Source organism: Haemaphysalis longicornis, unplaced genomic scaffold, assembly GCF_048455015.1.
Source record: "Haemaphysalis longicornis isolate Haplotype H1 unplaced genomic scaffold, Haemaphysalis longicornis Haplotype H1 scaffold_1, whole genome shotgun sequence".
NCBI classification, from domain to species: domain Eukaryota; kingdom Metazoa; phylum Arthropoda; class Arachnida; order Ixodida; family Ixodidae; genus Haemaphysalis; species Haemaphysalis longicornis.
In genome coordinates this window covers 210,022,978-210,049,678 of record NW_027526203.1, presented here as the reverse complement: position 1 = coordinate 210,049,678, position 26,701 = coordinate 210,022,978, and the positions used below count along the sequence as shown (strand labels likewise).

The following is a 26,701-nucleotide window of genomic DNA, read 5'->3' as shown; positions in this document are numbered from 1 at the left end:
CAGCTAGTAACAATTAACAACAACAAAAAACCTTTGTCCTGTGCGCAGCCCTACCTCCCACAGGGCTGCATGTCCTATTTTCATGCTGGCTTAAGGTTTCAGACCAACGAAGTGATTAGCAGACAGATTATTCAGCAATGCATGGTAGTTACTGCACCTTCGCAATGGTGAACATTACCTGCCTGCCTCAAGACTCCGAACACACAATTATACCTTACGTCGCACAGGTTAACTCCGTTATAAAAACACAGCCCTGTGGTCTACGCAGCAGTCCCGTGCGAAATAAGTTATGCGCGCAGAATCGTTTGCAGTGGCTAGCTTGGTTACAATTGGAGTGGTCAGGCGCAGTCCCAGTGCCCTCGTGTGACCGGCGTTGCCGCCTCTCGCCACGGCACGTAGGCGACGAAACGCCCAGTGGCCTCAACACAGCGCTCTAATAAAACACAGCGCAGACGTTCGTCGGGAGCGCACTCATCACTCTCGCAAATCGAGGCGGCAGAACTGATGCAGAGCGCCCGTGGTCACCGTCGCAACGTACTACGCGCAAATTACAAGGTAAATGTAACTGGTAGCGAAGCTTCCATAGAAGCCCATACGTTCAGAAAATGGCGGCTCTCGAGCTGCTCATGGGGCTTAGCGTCATCTGTGTGAGGAGGGAACACTTCCGGCGGAACAAAAAATAAACCGGATGTGAAGCAAGATCCGGTCAAAAAGTGACGTCATTTTGGTGGCATTAGCGCGAAAATTTGACTTCAAAATGTTTTTAGCGCGCCTCTGATCGCTCAGGGCTCATGTCATTGCCATCTGACGCAAGTTGGCGAGCCGTTGGCGTGTGTGCTTCCAGTCAACGCCAGCCTAACTAGTACAGACTCGTGACTACAGAAACGTACTTAAGCATACTGTCGTATGATCAACCTCGGCGTTGCTGAAAACATCTTGCATTATCTCTGAAACTTTATTCTGTATTCATGTCTTCAACTGCTGTACAAAAGCAATCCGTTGTTTATTTTGATTGCAGTGGGTGGCAAACCGGGAACCGGGCACGTACACCCCCGACCGGAATTTTTTTTCTGCCATGGGATGCAGAGCACAAAATGACACTCAACCACTCTCCCCGACACCCCCCCCCCCCCCCCCTTCATATCAAAAATGTGCCCACTCCTCACCCCGATACAAATTTCTACCAACGCCACTACTGGGATGTTTATTTGCGTCGCACATACGCAGGTTGCGTGCGTGCCTTAAGTATAGATCAATGTTATATAATGCTTGATCGGTTTGTGTGCTTCAGTTCTAAGAGAAGAAATAACGCATAGTCAAGCTATAACCAAGATATATGATTTTTATTCCAGCATAAACTAAAACAACTTTAACACACTGTACAAAATCAGCACGTATACAATAAGTACAAAATGTTCGTGGAAACTACATGCATTATGATTTTTTTTACGAGCCAAAAAATTGACTTTACCCGTAACACATAGCATTATGAGCAATGAAAGCCTCAACAGCAGAACTACTTCGAAACAAGTGAAAAGAACTAGGCAATGCATCTTGACGCAGAAAACCAGGCCACAGTAATGCGGATTCACGAAAGTGAAGCGAGCACACCGCAGCTGTTCCGGCGTCTTATCATGGGTTTCTCGGAACTTCACCCAGGATTCACGCCGGCAATTTCATGGTTGCATTGTTTAGGCAAGTGTCGCAACAGATAAGTAAAAAAAGCAGGAAAGATCTGGCAGCAGGGCAGCACGGAGCAGCACGACACAGTACTGCGATGGGAATAATGCTTGCGGGAAGCAACGATCACTCCAAGCGTTGTAATGCAATAAAGAAGGCACTGAGATCGACAATTAAAGTGAATCATTTGAATTCAAGTGTGAATACGCTGAGAAGTCCTAGAGTAATTGACACCACTTGCTCCGATCCAACCTGAGGTGAAATCAAAAGGTAACTGTGACATAACAATTAAAGCTTTAGACCCCCTATTTTTCGAAGCACCACCACTTCCCCTAACACAACCCCCGTGCACGTATTAACAGTACCATATTTTCGCGTTACCTGTGAAAAAGAGAGGAAAATGGTGCAGTGAAACGCCAGGTGTACGGGAGTTGCTGTTAAAACCTTGTACAGCACATCGTTTCCGTAGGTACCGAGGAAAGCGCTCCGCTCCAACCGTTGGCAGCATCGTCCCGTAGTTAAACGTGTTCACCCACGATACGACGCACCTCGCAACTCCACGCACAGCAAAAATTAAGGGCACACTAAATTAACAAGGAAGAACGAATGAAAATGCGCACCACCAAAACACGCGAGGGGCGTTTCCTAGCAGACGAACTTTAGGTGCTCCTTTCCGAACACTACAATTACTGCATCACAGAGAAATGACATGTGCCATTCTTCAGAGGGCGCTACAAAAAAGGTTTTTAAGAATGAACAACATTTTCATAAGTTCTTTGCACACTGTGCCTAAATAAATGTGATTCAAAAATAAATACAGTTCGTAAAATATAAATGTTGGTTTGTTGTCGAATAAAACTTGGTTTTTTGTTACTAGTGTTTGTTCCCTCCTCACCTAGTCGCGCTTCAATCGCTACTCCCATAAGCCCCCATGCTGATGTTGCTGGCAATAGGTTCTGAACCGCTTTTCGCGCGAGTCTTCGCTACCATTTATACCGTATTTACCCGATTCTAACGCGCCCCCGATTCTAACGCGCACCCGATTTTCCTGGCAAAAAAACCGAAAAAACTTGCACCTCCGATTGTAACGCGCACGGGACTTTGTGACCCAGACAAATGAATGAATGCGAGAGAAACGGGCGATTTATTTCCCGAAGTAATCTCACTCATCTCACTCCTCGTCGCTCTCCGCTGACCCCAACATCTCGGCCTCGGTGCCTTCAAGCGCGTTCGCGATGTCACACTTCTGAACGAACGTTCAACCATGGTCTATGGGATCGTGGCCCACGCCTCGCACGCCCATCCCGAGAGCTTCTCCAGAGGTGCAGCTTCAGCCGACCACTCATTTTGAACGCGTGGGAGCCGCTGCTGCCATTGCTGTTATCAAGCGCGCAAGTGAAACGATTTGACGATTTGTGTGAACGCCGATAGAAAAGCCTAGGTGCCTAGGCTTGCTGCGTCCGAAAAATCGTGCGCTAAAAGTTTGGCGCCATCTTGAGATGGCGATGGTGATGGGTGGGACGAAATTTCTCCTGTTTCGGCAGTTTCCGTTTTGTATCCGATTCTAACGCGCATGCGATTTTTCGGCCAATTTTTTCGGAAAAAAGTGCGCGTTAGAATCGGGTAAATACGGTATTTACCTTGCAAATTAGGCAGTCGCGCACACTCAGCGTCCCAATCACACGTTGCACACCACCCCAAGTGCTCTCCAGAAGTTCTTTGAGAGCGCCCTCATCACAATCGCAAGCCAAACACCTATGCACCGCTGCAACGCAGGCAAAAATCACGACGAGAAGAGCGTAGCGAAATTATAGCGAACCAACCATGGAGGAAGGCAATAACCGCACAACAGCTGCCATTTTTTTTAAACCATGACGTCACATCCGGCAAAAAAAAAGGTCTCTTTCTTTGTTTTTTTATGTCTAGTTGGCGCATGCGCAGTAAGGCTCATCCACCGTTCCTGAACGTCAGGTGTCGCTGCTGCTCCAAACGGTACAAATAAAACTATATAAGTGGGAAGGCGCAAGGCGTCCGGTAGTTTTCAGTTTGCGCGTGGCTTTGTGGCTGGTGGCTTGTTATCTTGTGCGCCGAAGACAGTGACAAGCGGCAGCATCACTCCAGCCGCCGTTGCTTGCTCGTGCAGTGCTCGCGCTCTCGTTCGGTCCCAGCCCAGCGCCACTTTACCCTTGGACTTCAAAGGATGCCGCAAAGATAGCACTGCGCGAACAACGCCGCTTGACCGCAGTGGCTTGGGTTCGTGCGTCAAAATGGGCGACGACACAAGCGTTCGGGTGGCCGTCCGGTGAGTACGACTGGTGTTTGCACATGGCTTCGCGTGCTGCGGGTGCGTCGCGGTGTTCCTGGCCCGCAAGCTCAACCTGGTCAGCGCATAATTCGTGACCCGTACTATTCGGCGTGGACGCGTTAAAGCTCCACCTATGACCGGGGCCCGTCTGGGCACTCGGGCATTCGTCACGGTAGGGGGATTAGTTCCGCTGGCCTGCCTTCGCCATGTCCGCGCCTCCTCGCCCTTCCGCGCGCGCAGGCGCACGCGGGTCCCGGTAAATCCGGTAGCAACGTACGTGACGGAACGGACGGACTGCTAAAACTAGGCAGTTTTAGCATAACGGCACCGTGTTTGCGTTACCGTTTACCGTATGAGTGCACAGCGCGAGAGTTACCGCGAACGGTAACTTACCGGCACAGGCTTCACCGTCGCCAGCGGCTTCCGGTAAACGGTAACGCAAACACCGCAACGATATGCTAAAACTGCCTACTCTCTAATATAGCGGTTTTCCGCGTAGGTTGGCGCTTGTAGGCATGTGTTCTGCCGAAATCAACCCACGCCGTTGAAAGCGACAAGGTCTAATCGCAAAACGGCTCTATAGTGTGCGCTGTGTTGCTGCCAGGCGAAAGAAAAGCCGTCACCATTGATCGCATGCTGCCGGCCGGGCGCAGGCGTTTTGTTTCGGTGGTGGGGGGCGTCCGTGCATGTGCGGAGAAGACGGGGGGAAGATTCGTTCCATACAGTTTTTAAAGCAAAGCTTTTTACCTCTACCCCCCAAGGGTTCTTTCGCGACCGTTGGTGTCACCAGAAAACTCCAGCGAACAAATAAAATAATTTACTGGCATCGCCGGGAATCGAACCTGGAACTAATAAACTATACAATGCGAGAGCCCGTTGTCTTACCGATTTAGCTACGAGCCCACGTGAGAAGGGGAAGACAGGTGGTGTACTCACCAAGCACATCGACGGGTTTACCCCCTGCGTTCTCGCTGAATGCCACGTGAAAGCTTAACGCGACAACTCACGCCCGTCTAGCGGCTCTTTGCGCACCTTGCTGATGTGCTAAGAGTTACAAAAGTTAAAAGAAGCCTACACCAATGCATAGCATCTCACTTCTAGTACGCCAATGTGCTAAAGCCTGTGGCCTCCAGTGTTCACGTAAAAAATCACAGCTCCTCGTCGTCCGCCCTCACGCCAAATCAAGGAATACATTCAAATACTCCTTGATGGCCATGCTATCACTCCAAGCCCCAGCATCAAGATCCTTGAGTTGCATCTCGAGGCTAACACCAAGAGTGACGTTTCGTTGCAGCGCCTCAAAAGCAGCATTAATCAAATCATACACATGATCAGGCGAGTTGCCACCAAGAAGCGAGGCCTAAAGGAATCCGGTACCTTTCGATTAATTGAAGCGTTTGTCCTCTCCAGAGTCACTTACGTCAAACCCCTGTCTTATTCTCAACAAGGAAGACATAGAGGTGCTTTATGGCCTGCGGTCGAGCAGGGCATTGGTCTTCTCATGAGTGCATCCACACAGAGGCTGCTTAGCACGGGGCTCCACAACACGGTGGAAGAGGTGATAGAAGGCCATCTTTCTAACCCTCAGTGGGGATCATGCAGTTATCTACACAGACGCCTCCAAACATTGAGAGCAGCAATACGCCATCATCGTGGCTACCTCCAGAACCAACCTCCTTGCGTGTACCTCGCTTAGGACCCAATAAATGACGGCAGCAGAAGAGGCAGACATCACTTTGGCTCTCACTCAACCAGGGGTTCGGAGGGTAGTCACCAATTTCCAGCAAGCCTACTGGAAATACCAGTCGGCTTGTGTGTCCTGACCTGCACTGCGCGTAATAAAAAACCACTCCCCAAGCGGTTCCATTCAGCTCATCTGGACAGCCCCTCGCGCTTCAATGGAGGGCAACAAATACGCCCACCCAACAAGCCTGCGCTTTTACTCCCGTGCTATGGAGCTGCACGAGGACAGTGACCCGCTTGTCACGTTCAGGGAGGTAGCCCAGCATTATCGCCTTCTGAGACAGACCGTACCTTCGCCTTACCCTGACCTTTCCAGAGAACAACAAACTACCCTACGGATCATACAATTCGGTCTCCTTCCAACAGCCTACGCGTCTTCACTTAATGCATCCGAATCGCTACGCCGCTGAATGTAAATTTTGCCCCGTAATCGGGGTGTGCGACTTTAGTCCTGAGCACCCTCCTCTCTTTCCGTCAATTACCCAACAAGAGCAATGGGAGATGCTGCTGTCCAGGCCCTCTCTACCTACCCAGCTTCAGCGGGTGGACAGAACACAGGCCGCGCGGACTGCATATGGGCCCCACAGAAGGAATCACTCCCCAGGGCTGCACTCTGGGCCGTTCAGAAATCTGAAGAGTATTTCTTCCTCCTCCTTTTCCGCCGCAAGTCTCGTCACCTCCGTCCGCGCCGCACAGACGGAGAAGTCAGATCGTCTAACACTGGGTTGGAGCTTACTTTGATTTTATAAAGTTTCCACTCTTGTGCTACACCCATACAACTCAACCAAACACCGTTCATGCAGCATGCATTGACTTAACCTTACCAAGAATATCTCTTTGAAGTAATAAATGGTGTGGTTAAGTGCCTTTCACTTCTCTCTGGTTTTACTATTTGTAGAGCGATGTGAGGGATTTTAAGTGACGTCGCATGAGTAATCGTTATGGGTGCCGTTTACAGCTTTGCTTTCCAACCACATTCACGGGGTGGATTGGCGCCATTGGCACCTGCTGTTATAACGGAGTTGATCGTGCTTGCAGACGACGCGAACTGTACGCGGCGTCGTGAGCAGACGACGTTCGTGTGGGGCTGACATCAGAGCTTGATCATTTGACGTAGTTCTGGTTGCAACTCGCGGCGGGCAGGTTTTTGCCGCCCGGCTTCATTTTGACGGTCGGCTTCATTTTTCGAGCTTTTACTTTTTTTGCTTTTCTTTCGTGGCTTTGCCCACGGCGCGCGTGTGCCGCTGCTGACATTGATCCCATAATTGGAGCGCGCGAGCGTGCTGTGAACGCCGATTGCGCGCAGGGGAATCGCCGCGTCGGTCCTTTGTGGTTTCGCATACAAATAATAGCTGTGCCAGATAGGAGGAACCCTATGTTTGCGAAACAGCGCGCCTACTTTCGCTGCACCAAGAATTTTTTCTTCGACGCTTTCCTACGACAGGCAGGACACCGCGAATTAAATTGGAACATAAAAAAATCCTAATGCCGTGTGTAGGTTTTACATGTGGAGGTATAGTGCATTGATTTTTGAAGCTCTAACAGATTGATTGAGAACGAGAGCTTCGTAAGGAAGTTTACCCACAATGACACATGCGTGGCCTGTAGCAAATATTCGAGACATTTTGATAGAGCGTGATAGTCTATCCATATCTACGAGAATTATCCCCTTCCCGTAGGCCCAACGGGGGTAGATGGAAAGTTAATGACTATGCCATGGAGGCCACTAAAAGGAGCCAGATTAAAAAAAAAAAAAAGCGAAGAGTAAGCGTGGAAGAATTGAGAACGGAATTTAATCCTCTGCGTTGTCGCTGAAATATAGCAGGGGTAAAATTAGCTGAATTTAATTTGCGTGTATTTTAGTCTACGGTGAGATGCACATATCGTCCCCCGACACGGTGTCCACGTGTTTCCATCTGCGGTCTGGTTGAAAGGAAGGCGCGCAAGTTTGTGTACGTAAGCTCAAGTGGTGAAGACGGAATTGTGTTGCCGCGAAAGCCAGTAGAGCTGCTGTTATTAAAAGCATTCTCACTCCCTCCACTTTGCTCAGAATTTATCCCACGAAGAGAAATCTTTCTGAGAGTCAGAGAGCGCATCCGAGTATGATGAACGTTAGATGAAATCGCGCACGAGACGGTAGAACCTTCTGGTTTTGTAAAAGGCTGTGGCTAGCGTTCCGTCCAGACGGAACGGAGTGCTGCGGGTTATCCTTCCGTCCAGACGGAATACAATTGAGAGCTTAGCGTTCCGTCCAGACGGAAGCAAAACCGGCTAATTAGACGGCATGTTTCAGTCTTCAGATTTGGTGTAGAGGTTGCGCCTCGGATAATTGCACTATTGTTCCGGGTTCGATTCCAACGGACACGCTTTATTTTTATTTTTTTGCGTGGTTGCACCAGTGTTTTGTAACCGATAACTTCGCGCCCACTTTACAAGTGACGCGGTGAGAGCAGTAGGCCTTGAGTTTGCTACCGCCCACTACCGTCCGCTACCGCCCACTAGAGCCAAGGCCGACGTATCCATCGCCAGAGTTCCGATCACCTGTAGTTCGTAATAGTGATCACTAATTAACGGTGATTCTGGCTAGTCAGTGAGCGGAAGCGGTTGGTTCGGCTGGGTAAATATCAAGAAAGACTGCTTTCGCTGCTTGTTGTGAAGCGGGCGTGGTCGAGGTAGCTGCTTGGAGTTCCGTGACGGAGTTAGTTAGTTTGTTGAAGTTAGTACTCGGCGGAAGTAACCGTAGTGAAGTTTAACCGCGGTTATCGCAAACTGCGGTTTCGGCTGTTACACGCGAAATTTTAAATGGGGTGACCGCGGTCACTTGGTTGTGAGCGTAACAAAAATAAATTAACACACTTTTAACTTCACGATAAAAAAACAAGAGACGCAGTGTAGACACAAGGAAATATCGTTAAAATAGTCGCTTCTGACCCAAACGCAACGCACCGTGCTAAACTGTGCCCGTGTAAACCACTTCCTCTCATTGACCAGCCAGAATAACCGTTAATTAGTGATCACCATTACGAACTACAGATGATCGGAACTCTGGCGATGGATACTTCGGACTTAGCTCTAGTGAGTGGTAGCGGAGCGGCCGGTTGAGTGCAAAATCAAGGGCGACTGCTCTCACCGCGTCAATTGTGAAGTGGGCAACAAGTTAGCCGTTACAAAACGCTGGCACAACCACGAAAAAAAAAAAAATCGCGCCATATCCACGGAATGAATAAGTGGGGCGAACCTCGGGAGGGGGAGATCATCGGTAACCGTAACTCTCCCGTGAAAGTTCTCCCATTACATCATTAAGAAAGACGTAAGACTGTGTGCGTACATTGTACAAATAAACTTTTATTTTGTTCTTGTTTGTTCGTTCGTTCGTTTGTTGTTGTAGGGTTCGTGAGGCTGCAAGCAAGCGCTCGTATCGGCAGGCAAACCCCGATGCAGTGACAGCTCGCGAGGCGGCTGCAAAACGCATCAAGCGAGCTCAGCCCGAAGCTGCCGACGCGCGGTTTAAGCGCGACTTTCATGCTTCGGCCTCTTTCGCGCACGGCGGGATCCTGTCGGCGAGCGCGCGCTGCCGCCGCCCTGCGCGCCCTCCGCTCCGCAGCCTTGTCAACAACCACCTCTTCCATCCGGTGACTCGTTGCGAAAGAGGAAGCGCGTCAACAGCGATTGCCTTTTATAGTGTCAGTCACGTGCGAGTGACGTCATCAGGACGTCACTCACACCAGCGCCACCTGCGAGTGTCATCGAACTAGGCGGTCACGTAGCGCCACCTGCGAGTGAGTCATCGAACTAGGCGGTCACGTACCACGAGACACAAGGGATGGACAGACCCACGGCTTTGGGAGCTTTGTCCCTAAAAAGTGTTCCGGGGGGAACAGAACCCGGTACAATGGCGTCATTATGCGAGGCGCAACCTCTACACCAAATCTGAAGAGCGAAAATGGCGTAATCAGCCGGTTTTGCTTTCGTCTGGACGGAACTGTACAAATTTCACGCCGGCTTCGTCTATCTGGACGGAATTCTAAGCTCTCAGTTGTATTCCGTCTGTACGGAAGGATAACCCGCAGCGCTCTGTTCCGTCTGGACGGAACTTTAGCACTTGAATATCGTTCCGTCTGGATGGAACGCTAGCCACAGCCTTTGTAAAAGCGTGCCCTGTTCCCGACCACGTACGGCGGAACGTACGGGTAGACCCCTTGCCGAGGAACATGCACCCGGACTTCAACGAAGGCAGAAGACGCGCTAGAGCCAAAACACTAACGGACGTGCACGCGAAAGACCCCGGCGCCAGATACGTGGACGCAGCCGAATATGCTGGCCGCAACGGCTTCGCGATTGCTGTGGTCGACTGCGAAGGCAACTTGCGGGCATCCGCCAGCACGTCAAGCAAGCAAGTCGAGGAAGCGGAAGAAATAGCCATCGCCCTGGCCATCGTAGACCAAGAATGCCACACGATCCTCACCGATTCCAGACAGGCGGTAAGAAACTACGCGAAAGGAAGAATTGCCTCAACGGCGGCAGACATTTTGAGCCGACAGGCAGACCGCGACAAGAGGATTCGTATCAAGTGGTTCCCGGCGCACGCAGGCGCAGCGTCGGAGAATGCCAACCACAACGAAACGGCACACGCTCGAGCGCGAGGACTAACTGACCGCGCCCAGGGCAACGGCCTCCCGCTGTGGTTCAGCGCCAAAGACCGAATGACCAGCTACAACGAGTTGACCAAGGCCTTTCGGCTGGCCCGTAGACTTCTCCCGCCGCCCTGCAAAGGGCTGAGCAGGTCACAGGCCGTGCTGTTCAGGCAGTTGCAAACGAGGACGCTTCCGAGCCCGGCGCTACTGCATCGGATGTACCCGGAATCACACCCCGACGACAAGTGCAGAGTGTGCCGCAGGGAGACGGCCACATTCGAGCACATGCTCTGGGACTGCTCCAAACATCCAAGCGAAGCAAATTCAGGACGTATACCGCCGCAGCTTGAGGAAGCAATGCGGAGTGACCACCAAGAAACGCAGCTCCAGGCCGTCCAGCAGGTCATCGAGGCGCTTGCTAGGCAGGAACCTCGCGAGCCGGCAACGGCGAGCGATGATCCTCGCAGAGCACCCGCCAAGACGACGACGTAGGCCACGTCCTAAGCGCGCGTGCGCGCTTTCTGCAGGCACAATAAACGTTTCTCCAATCCAATCACGCGCTACAATCGATGTATGCCCGGCAAGGTGAGGCCCATAGAGTTTCTTAGTAACAGTGAGAAACTCTATGGCGAGGCTAGAGCTTGAGACACGTCTGGCTTACGCTAGTGTAGTCAGCTTAAACTGAAAGAACAAGAAGCTAGAGGAGACGGTGTTTGCGCGAGCAAGAGAAATTGTTAGAAGCGATATTCCTTCCATCATTATTTTAGTTAACTTAAGCTCTTCTACACAAGCGTATTGTTTCCTCGGCCAATTTATCCTCAACTCGATGACGGGTGCTCGTGTGACGGCTGTAATTATTGCGTCACTGTCTGCTTTGTGCACACTTCTGATCTGGCGCACTTCTGATCTGAACTAGTCCATCTGGCCGCGCGTCCGCAGCTGTTGCATGACGCTCAGGGGTCGACCCAGATTGCACGGCCCCAGCGGCCTTCGCAATGCTTGCTACGAGGAAAGAACTGAAAGGAGCGCGGAAACATTTAAACGCTGACGAAGATGCCGAAGCGCCTTGTTACGCAAGGGCAGCCCGTGTAAATGTATGCTGGCTGAGCGCTTAAGAGCTGCAGGCTCCTCAATTTCTGGCATTCTCTCGACTCAGCCTGCGGTAAACTCAAGGCGATCCTTTTACCGGTGGTTTAATTTTGACCATCCACGTCGCCTCTAGTTTCCGCCGGCGTTAGGGTGGCTAGAATGGGCCACCCTAGCGTCACTAAATAAGCTACGCTAAAGAGTACCGCCACTTCATGCACCCGGAAGCGTCTGGGGGCCATTTTGTTTCTGGCTTGCAGTGTTGCCATCTGTCCCAACGAAACCGCCGCCGGTTGTGACGGGCAGAGTGTGATCGGCTGCTCTAGCGTCCGCGCAGCAGAGAGAGAGGAGAGGCGCCCAGAAACAAAATGGCTGCGCCCATATGTAAACAAATATCACGTGGTGCCAACCGACCAATGAAAATCCTGGCGGCACATAACAATGAGAGAAAAGAGTGCCGATACTCTAAAAGCCTTTATTTAGTGACGCTAGGCCACCCTACCATTCTAGCCACCCTACCGGCGTTATAAGTTACGCAGACTTCGAGCTGTCATGTGACATTCGGTGGCCAGTGGCGTTGTGCTGTTGAGACCAAGGACGCGGGTTCGATTCCGGCCATGGTGTCTGCATTTATGATAGAGGACAACTTTAGCGGAAACGGCCGGGTCGAAATTTGGGCGTATAATCCGGAGGCCTATTACGGCCCACCTCATTTTAGCTTTGGCGCATTACACCCACAAAATTAGAAGTTAATTTTGCGATGATGATCATGCATTTGCGGGTCCAGATAGTTAGCCCGTTCCGGGGCGGCGTTTGTGAGTAGCACTGCCTGGGCGTTGCGCTGCTGAGCACGAGGAAGCGGGTTCGGTTCCCAGCCGGGGTGTCTGCATTTATGATAACTTTAGCGGCAACGGCCATGTGTACGAGATTTCGGCGCACGTGAAAGATCCCCAGGTGGTCAAAAATTAATCTGGAGCCGTCCACTACGGCGCGCCTCATCGCCTGCGTTGCGTCGGCGCTGGAACCTCTACAATCAAATCAATGAATCGCATTTACTGTGTGGGGTAAACCCTCGTCAGTCGGTTACACTACAGTTGCTTAGTGTTTTCAGTCAAACCCTGTTATAGCGAACTCTAATATGCGCCGCGATTAGTTCGAAATATTCAATAGTTCGACATAGCCGAACCCGTCTATAACGATTTTTTTGTTGTTGTTGTTGTTACGAGTTCGCAATACATGGGCCCCCGCTGCCAATCTCTCATAGAGAAACGGACACATAAAGTATGTCATTACCTTACACAAAACAATGCATTTATTGCATGCAATAAAGCTACTTTCCGCCTTAACTGCCTACTTCGCAAAAGAGCGTTGGTTTTCGTTTTCACTCTTTGGCGGAGGCATCGTTAGCACCACTTCAAGTCCACGTCCTTCAATATCGAAGCACTATTGGCTGACTGGATGGGCTCCATCGTGAATCCCGTGCGTCGGAAACCAGTTACGGAAGGTGTCGGGCATCACGTCGCTCCATGCGAGTGTCACCATCTCAATCGCTGCTCCGAGACCCCATGCGTTTCGATGGCAATTGTAGGCGCGCAGAGTTCGATATATCAGATGTCAACTTCGTTATAAGGGATATGTTTACATGCATTTTCGCAACGGATTTGGGTTTGTTCGATACATATCATAATTCGCTCCATCCGCGTTCGTTATAACCGGGTTTGACTGTGTAGCAAGAAACTCGTGGGTATGGTTACACGGACGTTCGGTTCTAGTGTTCGTATTAGTGTCATGAGATGAGCTCCGACTTGAGAGTTTTAGGTCGTTCTGAAATGTTCTGTTTATTATGCAGGAAAAGAAAAGGGGAAACACTGTCTTCTGGAAGCAAGTTTCCCGCTCGTGCTTTACAGTCTTGCTTGCTGTAGGATACAATTTTCTTTAGCCGTCGACAACCCCAGGGAACTATCGCGGAGTTACTGAGTAAGCTAGCTGCCATGAGAGGGGGGTGGAGGCGGCTCCAAAGACGGCTTAACGGTGTACTTTCGCTACCCTGGCATTGAGGATGTTGTCACGAAGCCAAAGACGACGCCGTTGTCTTCAAGGAAAACACGCTTATTGGAGCGAACTTGTGCTCCCCTAACAACTCGAAGAATACACAGGCGGCGAAGCAGCGATCAACAAAGTGATGTGGTAGCCGAGCGTCGGTTGGTCGAATACCGCGGCGGCTGCTCTGCAGGCTTTTATCTTTCGGCGCGAGTGTTTGTCGAACAGTCGATTTACATCCAGAACATTGCAGATCAGAGAAGATGAAGTTAGTTCGATGCACTCTCCCTATCGAAAGAGAGAACACGTGCGGCATAAAGAATGGAACGCGCGCTTCACTTGGCCCACGGATAACACAGATAGCGCAGCCGTTCGGCAAAAGCATAAACAAACAAACCATATTCATGGTTCTCGGCAATATGTTGGAGGTCACAATTCCATATTCGCCTCAGAGATGCTAAAATAACATCGTTCTCCACGGGGTAGCTAGGTCATTGTGCGTACAGCCACGATCAAAAGTTTACGGACCAGGAAAATGGCAATTTTAGGTATTTCTTTTCCTATAGCAGCCCGACAAACTGTCGAATGCATGCGAGATGTCGTAAGTACTGAACTAATAAACTACTGCACATAGTACTCCAGGCTGCCGTGCCACAGAGAAATAACTCAAAATTGCTGCTTTCGTGGTTCTCAACTTATGCTCTTTGGTGTACATTACTAGTAACCAGTGTAGAAAAACTGGAGCGAGGTGCTTAACGTATGAGGTGTTTTTGTCTGGCGAAAAAGGACGTATTATCGCGAGAGAAAGTGCTGCAAGCTTCTATAAAGACCCGCGCCCTGTACGCCTGTCAATTACAATTATCGCGCCCTGCCAATTACGTTATTGTTAGAACAGCTATCCTGATCGTGAGGACCGTCTCCCATCTTTCGCGATTTCAATGTGCGTAAAAAGCGGCGGGGGTGCTTTTAGTCGCTTGCATGCAGACGCGGCTTTTCATTTGGGACCTTCTTTTTTTTTTCTGTGAAAGTGGACGCTAATGAACGAGCGTTATGCGGTAAAGAGGGGCGAGGGAACAGCAGGCGTGAATGCGTGGGATCCGTGGCGAAATCTCGGTGCTCCATGGCGCTATGCGAGCTCTGCCCGAGTACTTTTTGGCTGCGGTGGCGACCACAAAAAGTGCGTGTCGGGGTCGCAACGTCGCTGAACTCTCAGTCGCGACGTTCGCGCTACTTTGCTCGAAAGCTCGTGGAAGGCAAAGCACGCCTTCGCATATCCTGGCAGCCATTGCACTACCTTGTGCTGCAATAACCTATTCGCAGGATGAGAGATGAGCGTTTCCGTGTTTTGGTGTGTGACGGAATAGTCTATAGGCAGCTGAAAGCATGGTAGCTATAAAATAATTGAACGAGGTAAGCGGAAGCTTTTTTTTGGTTTCTCGATGAAGAAAGCCAGGACGCCGGTCACAAGTTAGTTCGAGTTTAAAAGGAAATTGACGTTTAGGCTTCCGCGCGGAAGCCTTGGTCACAATCATTGTGACCGTAAGTTTGCTTTTAAGCTCGCACCAACTTGTGGTCGGCGTCCTGGTCTTTCTTATCAAAATGCATCCCGACCAGACGGGCTTCCGCCAAACCCTTTATTTGACGTTTCTACAGTAGGGTACCGAAACGACAAATTTTATTGCTATCTGTCCTGTAATGCATCTATACGATCACAACACAACCATCTAAATGCAGAGAGCTTCAACCGCCTAGGCATTCCGCTTCCGAGGGCCGAAATCAAAGTATGCGAAACCCTGCAAACGAGCTCGAGCAGCTGGCTGCCAGACAATGCAGCTTTCTTCTTCTTCTTTCGTGGTGGCGTCATTTAAAGAATTGCAGTCTCTAATTTTTAACGATAAATTGTAGTGATGTTCTTATTACAATGTTTTTTGTTCTTTTTGTTCTTTTTTTTTGCTCTTCTTAGTAACGTTTTCCGCAATATGTTTTATATTTCCCAAAGATGATTTTCTATGATTTTTCAGTGTATAGTAATGTTTCTATTTAATGTGTTGTTTCCTACCAAAGTTGCCGCAGCTGCACCGTCACTCTGGCCCCGTCAAGCTGTCTCTACAGCTTTTTGCCAGAGTGACTGTAAACATTGTCCACTGTACCAATGTCGAAAAATAAAACTTGATTTGATTTGAGCAACGTGATGCCTGTGAATTTGCCGTGTTTCGGCCTTGGGTCTGAGGCGCGGTGCCCGCTTGAAGTGAAATTTCGGACTCACTGTGGTGTTATAAAACGCCGAGTTATTGCTCCTGTGGGCTGCGACCATGTAGAGTGCTCTTGCTCCGTGGGTGCGACGACTGTCACCTCGTTTTGCGCAACTTGCCGTGGCGAGTCTACACCTGTGCGTAAAGGCGATTCCGGGACTACAAAAATAATTTCGGCATTCACATGATAATAAAAGTGCCTTACGGTTGCTTAGTTTTTCAATTCGAAATTTACAATGCCCCCCCTCCACTCTATGCCTAGATGCTAATAATTTAGCAGTGGTTTGTAAAAAGGTAGTGCAGTTCGTACCTTGTGATACTCTGGTAGAAAAAACTATTGAAAGGATGTTTCAGTGTGTATGCATTCAAAACCAATTAAAAAGTGCACCCCCCCCCCCCCGAGTGGCCGAAAAAAATTTTAGGCTCCTAAGGTGACATAATAAATGTCATTCTAGCTGCCTCACCCCTGCACTTAGTGACATTCTTCCTCGTCATGTTTTGTCTGTTTCTTTGTGAACCTGGAACCATGTGACCCTGGAGCCAGCTGCCATGGCAAGAAAAATACCTGCATTATATGCGGTTTTGCACTGCAAACGGTTACATCGTAAATGGTCTCCACTGCGCGCAATATCCCGTGGTATAATTGGAAAGTGAGTGCAAACTGGTGTGAAATATCCCGTAATACGATTGGAAAGTGAGTGCAAACTGGTGTGCAATATCTCCTAGTACGATCGCAAAGCGAGTTAATACTGGTGTTAACTTGTATTCGCTTGTTTCCTGTCCTCCTTTGCAGGTAGTGTTCAGAGTTCGAGGTCCAGTTCACCAACAAACTTGTGAGTGTCATTTCAAATAGTTTTTGCCCTTCTAAACAGAGAGCCCTTTGTAATCTAGAAATATTTTGAAATAACTTATTCAAAAGGAAATTGGCTCTTTCAAGTTCTAGTGTACGAAGATGCAGATTTGTGTAAGAAGAAACATTTTGCATGCTTTCCTCATTCTTGTAAATAATGAAATTGGAATTGAGAGTGAAATCAGAGCAACGCTCTTCTTTTGCAGGTCCACATCTGACGCAATGTGGCAGAGTACAACAGCGACCTTTTCCAAGAACAAGGTGAGCGCTTGTCACACGCTGTTTCAAAGCTTGTTTTTTTTTGTACGCTTGCAATGTACAGGGCACTGTTAGCACTTAATGTGCGATGGACATGAATGCTGTTGCTCCATGGAAGCCCCAGAATTGCATCCTACAGGGTGGGAGAACTTCCAGTCATTAGAAAGGCTTGTGTTGTCACTCATTGGGTTAAATCTGGGGGAACTTGTGCAGTGTCCGTGGTTCTTAAATGGGCTAAAATGACCAGATGCAAGCAATCCATTCTCACCTACTCAGTACAAGGCTGCAGGCATGGCCATCGGTTATTTTGTCAATATTTTTTTTAACGTGAAAGTGTTTTATTCCGGGATACACCAAGATTTCACTGACGTCATATCCGTCACGGAAGTGACGCCAGTACAACGGAGCAAGCCGCCTGCAAAGGGTGCACCCCTGCACATAGGGTCTTGCGGGGAATCAACCGTTAGTACTAAGATTACGTTATAGTTCGGGTTCGTTTTCGGGTTTTATATTGCACCAAGATTTCGCTGACGTCATATCCGTCACGTCACGAAAACAACGCCAGTACATCTCTGCCGAAGTGACCCACCAGCAGGACATATCTCGCCAAGCACACCCACAAGACAGCTGCCGATCCGCAAATCATGCTCAGCTGCAGATTTCGCTGGACATTTAACTTTCGTGGTTTACCGATTCGTATGAAAGAGGAATCAACCACAGTTTTGTTTTTAAGACAGTGTGCGTGTAGTAACTGCCTCTCTCTTTGGTAATCTGTAAAACTTGTAAACAATATGTGCGAGCTGTGTTGAGGGTGCATGAAGCTCTATTCTTGGTCTTGGTAATAAACTGAGGCACGTCTAAAATGCCCGTTGTCGTCATCTTGTGCTTGCAGGCCCGACGGAAAACGGCCACCCCCCACGAACTTCTGTATGCGCCCGTTGCGCCCATGGACGCCTCTCTTCCGTCCCTCTCCGAGGTCATTGCTGACGACGCCAGCCGCGACATGGCGTCCTCTGTCTTTGGCGGCGACATCCCGGACACCATGATAATGTCACACCGTGAAGGGGCCTGTTTCTAACCTTGGCTTGGATGGAAACCTCTAGCGAGTGCTCAGTGCCCCAGGATCGCTCAAGTGAGTCTTTCTTTCTATTTGCTCCTTTTCCAGAATGGGGTTTCCTTCAATTCCTTGCTGGTCTACTTACCAGTGCTTTTGATTTCTGGCTGTGGGCCTTGCTAATGGCTTTGCCGTTGCAAGTAGCGGCTTCGCCACCTTCACCCTGGGTTTGGCGATTACTACTTGCCCTCTGAAAGCTTTTTGCACTTCGCTTTGGTGCTGGTACTTTTGGCTATGTGGCGCTAGTGCTGGCAGGTACACGCCGTGTCACGTGCTTACACGGTACCAAAAATTTTAGCATTTCAGTTACTAATTTTGTAGTTAAATGGAGGTAGTGGAAGGGTATAAGTCCTGTCTTTGTTTTCTTAATATCATACACTTTGGAGATTATCACTTTTGGCTAGTGCCGTAAAACGCTCGAAAAGAAAGCACTTGTCAGTGTAAGTAAAAAAATTACTTTATTTAACTAAAATATTGCATCCATGACGAGTCAAAAAAAAAAGAAAAAAGGGTCCAGTGACATTATAAATTGCATAACTTTGCAGCCATGCAATGTAGACAGAAGCAGATTACATATTTATTCTTATTTGGAGTACTCAAATTACGTTGGCAAACTAACTGGGAGAAGCCCGAATGATAACGTACAACTTTGCTTTAGTCAAGAGGTTGTACAGCTTGTACCTTGCTGCAGTTTTGATGGGAAACGTTGCCAGCATTGCTGGGGAGTAAGTGTTTGCAGGGGTAAATTTCAAGTAGCCCGCTTACTGTGCCATTACGTCCCGTCAAAAGCCCCATGACTTATTTGGAGTAGTGACAACCATTGCAGTGTGCTCCGGAAAGCTTGACTAATAAAGCCCATACCACAGAACAGCATAGCCGTACATGTTGCACTGTTGCACGGCAGTCTTTCGAATCTAGCGAAGCTGTATGTTGCCTTCACAATCCCTTTAAGGGGGGACATGGCTCTTAAAACAGCTTCCTTTAATTGTCACAAACTCTGTGAAACTTGTCAGTCTTGCTGCTTTTTTCCCACTGATTTCGAATAAGCCATTATTTTTTGACTAAGTCAATTAGTTGCCAAGATAATTGGAGACAATTAGCCATTTTTGGAGGAACAATAGGCAAAACAGTGTTGGCCATAAAACTGTAATCTTTATATTTTCCAATACTATGAACCCTGGTGAGTGCAATAAGAAAATAGGTTTGTTGGTGCACCTCTTGGAACTAATTTTACAGCTACCGTACTTACCCCGATTCTAACGCACACTTTTTTCCGAAAAAATGGGCGGAAAAGTCTCATGCGCGTTATAATCGGATACGAAACCGAAACTGCCGAAACAGCGAACATTTTGTCCTACACATCGTCATCGCCATCTCAAGATGGCGCCAAAGCTTTTAGCATAGAGATGCTTTTAGACACTTTAAGCAACGACTTTCGGACCACCCATGTTTCGGACGCAAGAAACCTAGGCTTTTCTATCGGCGTTCACACAAATCGTCAAATTGTTTCACTTGCGCGCTTTATGCAGCAATGGCAGCAGCAGCAACGAAGGTGCGCCGCTTCCCCGAGTGGCTTACGAGCGGCTCCCGTGCGTTTAAAACGAGCGGTCTGCTGAGGCGTGCCCCTCTGGAGAAGCTCGCGGGATGGGCGTGCGAGGTGTGGGCCACGATCCCATCGACCATGGTTGAAAGTTCGTTCAGTAGTGTGGCATCGCGAACGCACTTGGCGGCACAAAGGACGAGATGTTGTACTCAGCAGAAAGCGACAAAAAGTAAGATAAGAGATTACTTCAGGAAATAAATCGACCGTTTCTCTCGCATTCGTTTTTCTGGGTCACAAAGTTCCGAGTTCGTTAGAATCGGAGGTGTAAGTTTTTTAGGTTTTTTTTTTTGCCAAGAAAATCAAGTGCGTGTTAGAATCTGGGGCGTGTTAGAATCGGGTAAGTACAGTGATTAAACTTTGGTGTTTCAAATGGGCATTGGAAATGATTCCCACTAGTGCCACCCAAGTTCAATGAGCTGTAAAATTAGTTCCAAGCGGTGTATCAAAAAAACTGATTCGCTTACTGCACTCACCAGGGTCCATAGTCTTGCATAATATAAAGATTAGTTTTATGTCCAACACTGCTTTGTCAATTTTGTGATGAAAAATGGCTAATTATCTCTAATTATTTTGGTAACTAATTGACTTGCTCAAAAAATGTCATATTTGAATTCAGTGGGAAAACAGCAGCAAGACAGACAAGTTTAGCACAGTTTACTTTAAAATTACTGTTTTAAATGCAGGCCCTGATCTTTAAAGATCAGGGCATTCTCTAAAAAATGGGCGCTTGGGTGAAATATTCTGCAGCTTTTAAGGCAGTGCCTCCAGTTGAAGTTCCTGTGCGCTTGGGCAGCCTTGTAAAATAAATCTGGTCAAATCAAGAATGGAGTTGCTAATTTAGCAACAGGTGTAGTTGACCTAGTGGCCTTAACAACACGGTGGAGTTCGTCGTTTGCACCTTACTGATTTGAAGGTTCTAATTGTTAGTTCCCAGAGCTTGTTTTCGCTCCAGGCCGATTTAGTGTGTATGAAATTCCTTCGAGTCGTTAGCTTTTTCCGAGACTGAATTGGTGCTGAAGAAAATTTAATTCGTAAGTTAGTCTGGCCTTGTACTGCTCTGTTAGACTGTTAGCATTATTCTCTTCCGGCTCCTCGATTGATGCCTCAAGCTAACGTGAAATAAAGGTTCACTTTTGGGAAAGACCTGCTAAATTTTTGTATTAAAAATTTAACGTAGGTTATCGCAGTGCAATTTGACATTTAAAGGGACACTGAAGTGAATTTGTCAAGCTATTGTTTTTGCTTGCACTGCAAAGACTGGCTCAAATAAACACGCGTTTCATTGTTTATCGAATCGATAAGGCGGGATTTATTTTGTAAATCCCGAAAGACCTACCGTGCGCGGCCTGCGGCAGCCGCACCAACTACAGCAGTGACGCCCATACGAGATGCTACGCAATTGGGCGATGTCCAAGATTAGAATTCAAACCAGTTTCGGTTCTGGGACACAACGTGCTTGGCATCCGAAGTTATCGTTAGCGGGGCATTCTCGATATTTCAGTAATTGGCATACCGCATTTCTGCCTTGTTGTCGGCTGTAAAATGTGTCGGATAAGCCAAACAGCAAGACTTTGAAATGAAACAATCACTAGCCAAGGCGTACGCAGTGGATGAGCGCCCTCTGCGTCACTGCAGATGCTCAAATGCAATGCGCTTTTCCCCCCTCCTCCCCCCCCCCCCTCATTTCCCCCTCGTTTGGAGATTGCCTGGCTCATGCTTTTATCGTAAGAGGCGTGTTCGCACCAGGCCAAGGATCGGCCGATTCTGAACTGTGCCTGCAAGCAGACCAACACCACACCGAGAACTCGCCAGCGCGTTAGTGTTGCCAGCGTTCTGCATTCCTTAGGCGGAAAAGTGTTCGCAGATGTGTGGTAGTGCTGCTGACCGCGGCGGTAGTTCACCCAGCGCAAAAAGTGCTTCCCATACCTTGGTATTATGCTGTTTCGCTGACTCTTCTGTCTTCAATTTGCCTTGGATTTTTCTGCTAGCGTACCAGCCAGCGAAGTGTCGCATGTGCGCTAGTGTGGAGTGACTTGGACTTGGCGCTTGATTCAGTCTACAAACTAACTATAAAAGGCACATTCTTCGAGGCACAACGTGGCGTGGCTTAGTTTCAACTGAGCGAATGAATTGCGACGACCCGCCTGCGACCGGCCGACTAAACGCTGGGCCGACTGATTCTGTTGGATTGTCTGCGAGACGTGCCAGTTGAGCAGTCAAGCGAAGCCATCTTGTTTTGACGTCATAGGAAACGTCACTGGAAATCTGCAAGGAGGATGCAGAGAGCAGGACAGCATTTCCGAATTGATTTTTCTACTGAATAAAGTGCGTAAACGCAGCGATAGCGGTCGAAACGTGGGATAGAGACTCAAGACAATTTGCGCTATACTCGGTTACAACTCAAGAACGGCACCACCTCATGTAGTGTATCACTCCGCCAAAGCGCCGGACCCGTGACGTCAGTGCGCGCGCGTTTTGAAAGGGGTTTGCTATGAATGCATGATATCGTCTGCCTTGTCTCGCGCAGTTTGTTTGTCGTCACTGGAGTCGTTTATAAGCATATTAAGTTAATGAAATCACGGGAACGGCTCACGCCATGTTCAAAATATTCCCAGTAACGCCCTAGTTGCGCCGCGCGGAGAAACATCCGGCTACGGTGATAAGGCACAGCGGCAACTTCCGGTGCCGTTCTAAGTTGTCACCGAGATATTCTAGGCACTATACGCCGAGTATAGTAAATCCTGCAGTGTTTACAGATCACTTCAGTGTCCCTTTAAATGCTAGTGCACTAGAGCTTGGCTTCGCAATCGGCGACATCAGTGTCCCTGAAAGTATTCCCAATTGTCTTATTGCTTTGCTTGCGAAGGGATTTTAGTAAATAGAAAATGGACCCATTTCAGACAGTCTGCCAAGTGCCGCAGTAGTGAGTGTCACGTAGAATAGACGGTGGGGTGGAGGAGGGCGTCCGTGACGTGGTTGTTGTGGCACCTGCGGCCTTCTTTGACTGCAGAGAAGTGGGCGATGATTCCCTGATGCCGCCTCCGGGGCGCCCGCCGGGCCTGCGCCACAAGCCTGCCGCCGCCGCCAAGCGCAACCACCCCCTTGTGTCCTCACCCCTGTTTAGGAGGATAATGTCGAACACTAACCAGCTCCGAAAGTAGGTGGCGCCTACGGCACACGTGATCTGCGGGCCGAACTCTCCTCTTGCGCAACCCCCTGGCATGACTGTGCATGGCGCCGCAAGTGTGCGTGGCGTGCGGAATACCGCGCGTCTTGCGGAAGACATTTGTCTTTATTTATTCGACAACCTCCCGTTTTGCGAGGGAAGTGTTTTTAAAATGCGACTTGCCCATTCTTTTTTGCCCATGCATTTTTTATCGATTGCCTATTTTTTCTGTTGACTATTTTTAGGGTTGACGATGTTGTGTTGTTCCATGTGATGCACAACGTTGAAATGTTGTGCATGCGTGCTAGCTGCACAGTTATTGTAAAATATTAATATCTGTACCATGCATTTGTTACGCCATAATTTGGTTTATTTATTTGGAGTGAATACCGTATTTATTCGAATATAAGCCGATAGTTTTTTTTTTACATACTAATATATCAAACTCCAGGGTCGGCTTGGATTCGAGGATTTTGAAACACCCGCCACCGGTCGGCTAAGAATCGGGGCCAGCCTAGATTCGAATAAATACAGTAATGCAAATAGCCTTTGCCTGCACAGTTGGGGCAGTAACATTTTTCAGCTCTTTTGTGTGCACCTATTACATGCTTGAAACAGTGGCACACACGTATTGACCTTTGAGAAAACTGAACAGGTGGGGATTCGATTATTCATCTGTCTTGCCATAGAGAGTCCATGGGCAGTTCAAGAATGCTCCTTGCCATAGGAAGGCTTGTGTACAAGGGTTACTGGATTGAGTCTGACCGTCCGTGCGAAGTCTTGTACTGATATTCGAAGAGCCTCAATGTAAAACATCAGCATTTAAAATTTGGTGGAAGGTGCTCTTTGGGATCCACCACTGATTTAAAAGGCATGTTTAACAAACAGTGTTTCGGTGTGGAGTTGTGCAGGATAGGGGGTGCTAATTAACAATTTTGGAGCGTTTCTGTGTTTTTGCTGCAGTGCCAATCCCAGTCCCAAACTGACATGTCTTTCTTGGGTGTGCCAGTCTCTGCTTACGGTTTCCAAGGCTGTTGTGGCAGTTCGTGGGCTGTCTTTTTGTTCTGCAAAAAAAGTCGGCCTTTGTTTTTTATACCTTGTTTATACACATAGATTATATACTGCCGGCTTTTACTTGGTGCTAGTCAAGTTTCCTTGTTTTACTTGTATTTTAGATCGATCCGTATTAAAGAAAATAATTTAAAAGATTGTGTAGTGCATGCAGTTCATCTTGTCTAGTTCCTGTGTCAAGTTGTCATGGATATTTGAATTAAATGGCATGTTGGTTTACATTTTCTAGCATTTTTTTCCCGCTAACTGCTGCTTATTTGAGTATATCTCAATGTAAGCCTTATTGCGTATTGGTCATTATTTCTGCGCAAAATTGTGTGTATTGCACTATTTCGATGTGCTTGTTTCAAGCCATGAACGCATCTCCAGTGAAGTATCTACGGTAGTCTCAAAACTTTCTAGCACCACTTTTATCGGCACTTCTTTGCCCAAGACACGTGGTTTTGCGTACCTTGAAGCATTCTGCTGGTGCGCACAAGACTCAAATTTATCGTGCTGAGAAACAGTGTCTACCATTGGCGAAGGATATGTCAACTCCGACCCACTTGTTCAAGACAGCCGGTTCGGGAAGCTACGTCGAGGAGTGAGTGAACCTTTCTGCCGGCCCACGCAAGGAGGACAAGGTTGGATTGTGAATGGGTGAGCCGGCTAACTGCCTCGCTGCAATTTCCCTCGGGGATGCCGGCATCGACGCCACGCCGCCTTCGTCGCCTCCCGTTGGCCGAAAAGTGCGCGAGAACAACGTATTCTCCAGGCTGACCAGCACCTCCATGGCTCGCCTGGTCAAACCGGACAGGTACGGACTTCTCGCCGCACGAACCTTCAAGTCTTGTGGGCGTCTGAGCAAGTTAGCAGGTTCGATCCACGGCCTTGTCAAATGTTCAGCGTAAAGGAACTAGGACGATGCTCATGTCTAGAACAGTGCTATAACTTAAAGGGATACAGGTGAATCTGTCGGGTTCAATTTTATAATGCAGCCGAAGATAACAGATCAAGTAACTTGCTAATAAAACCTTGATCTATTGGCCAAGCTCTGGAGGAAATGCCGGGTGCCATGAACAAGTGAAACCATTTTGAGTAGTTTTATGATAGTTTGATGCAATTTTAGGGTTAATTTAAATTTTCACCTGCTATTTAGTTGGGTGTATTCAGAATTTATCAGCCGAAGTTTATACATAATACAACCTTGAGCCAGTGCTATAGAATACTGCTTTTTTTTGTTTAATTTGTTCCTTAAGGGGGCACGAGGGTCTTAAAACTAACTTTTTTATTTATGGGTAGAAACTTATGAAAATTTGCACAAATGTATTTTTCTCTGTAGATTTCAAATCTGCAATTATATTTGAGCTGCTGCTGTTTGTTTCAAAGATATCATGCAAAGTCTAAACCAAAATTATCCAATTTCTTACGCAGCTTTAATGAACTTTCGCATTGCATTTTGTAGCTTTTTATTACATGAATCGATAGCCAGAGTTCCCGTACCCGATGACATTCTTCGTTTTTCTCTAAAGTCATGGCATCCAAAAAAAATATCAAGTATAAAACATGGCAGTATTCGATATATTGGCTCATCAAAATAACTGCAAGTCATTATTTATGCACGGCCTAAATAGAAACGAAGAATGTCATCGGGTACCTCAGGTTGTACTGAAAAAAACAGTACCAAGATTAACCTTATGAAGCAACAAGGTCCCTAAAAGATGCATAAGGCTGACGTAAAGGACCAAAAGTATGAAACTGAGAACTGCATTTGAAGTTTGGCCATGTTCGACAAACACTCGCGCCGTTCGACACACTCGCGACAAACACTTGCGCGTTTCTCGCGCAAGCACGACCATTGCCCGGGTCAGGTTAGTTTTTCCAGACTACTCTCGCACTACTGAAGTTCGCGTAAATCCATATCGCGGCCTCTCAACGCTGAAAGTACACAACAAACGTCTTCGAATCGAGCCCGCATTAATAAAAAAAAAGTGAAAGCATTGCACGCACGTCATTGGACTCGCCGGCCAATAAGAGCGGCGCCGGAGTGCGCGGTGTGCCGGAGCACGACCGGCTTTATAAATAGCGACCTGCGCACGCGCCCTTCTCCTACGGGGCTACGCGGTCCTGTTTTCCGCCCTATACATTGTAGGGTGTGGACAATTTATTCGGCTTTGTTGACATTAACAGAGCGATGACAATGCTGACAACCTGGCGGTTGTCATTAGGATCGCGCCGCAAAGGCGGTGCGTTCGGAGAGCTATTCTGCCCTACACTGAAGGTGCGGGGAGTTTCTTTGTGCAGCTGAGCCACCCAGGCTTGGACCACATGATGGAGCGTGTTTATGCTGCTGACTACTGCTACGGAAGCGGCGTGGTGCAGCATGCCGCCGCCAGCCTGGCCGAGGGAGTCTGCAGTCTCTGGCCACTTTGCGGCCACGGGCCATCACGGATGCACCGCCACCTGAGCAACGCTTGCTTGGGCTGGCTGGTGCGATTCTTCACGGATCTACCTGCCTGCAGACATCAGCGGGTGATGACCGCGCCTGCTGGTACACTACCGGCGGTGGCATTGGACAAGCGGAAGCCGGCGTAGGCAACGCTATGCCGTGACTAACGGTTTAATCGACGAACGAACTTTCCGTCGCCTCTAGTCGTGTAGTCGGCTCCCGCCGGCGTACGCAAGAAATTTAGGAGGGAGGGATGTGGGGGATCGCGACTTTCACGCGAACCCCTTTCTGGCTAGCTTCCCATTACGGCTGGCGTTGCACAATGCGCCTCGCTCGCGCGACGGGAACCATACGGGAGGGCGCCAGTGACCGGAGCGTTCGTTGTCGCCAGGGTGGAGGCGTTGACCCTTTTCCCCTCTGCCTTACCCGAGAACCAGTTCCTCGGCACTAGCGCCACCAAATGGCGAGGTC

The 26,701-nt window shown here is 48.6% G+C and overlaps 1 long non-coding RNA gene across 1 annotated transcript; it reads left to right on the top strand.

Moving 5' to 3' along the window:
• The first annotated feature begins 3,736 nt into the window (after positions 1-3,736).
• On the top strand, positions 3,737-23,064 carry LOC144168176 (uncharacterized). The gene is made up of 5 exons (XR_013322166.1): positions 3,737-3,982; positions 16,534-16,573; positions 16,797-16,851; positions 17,741-17,980; positions 22,576-23,064. It is a non-coding gene; the product is annotated as an uncharacterized LOC144168176 (long non-coding RNA).
• Positions 23,065-26,701: the final 3,637 nt, after the last annotated feature.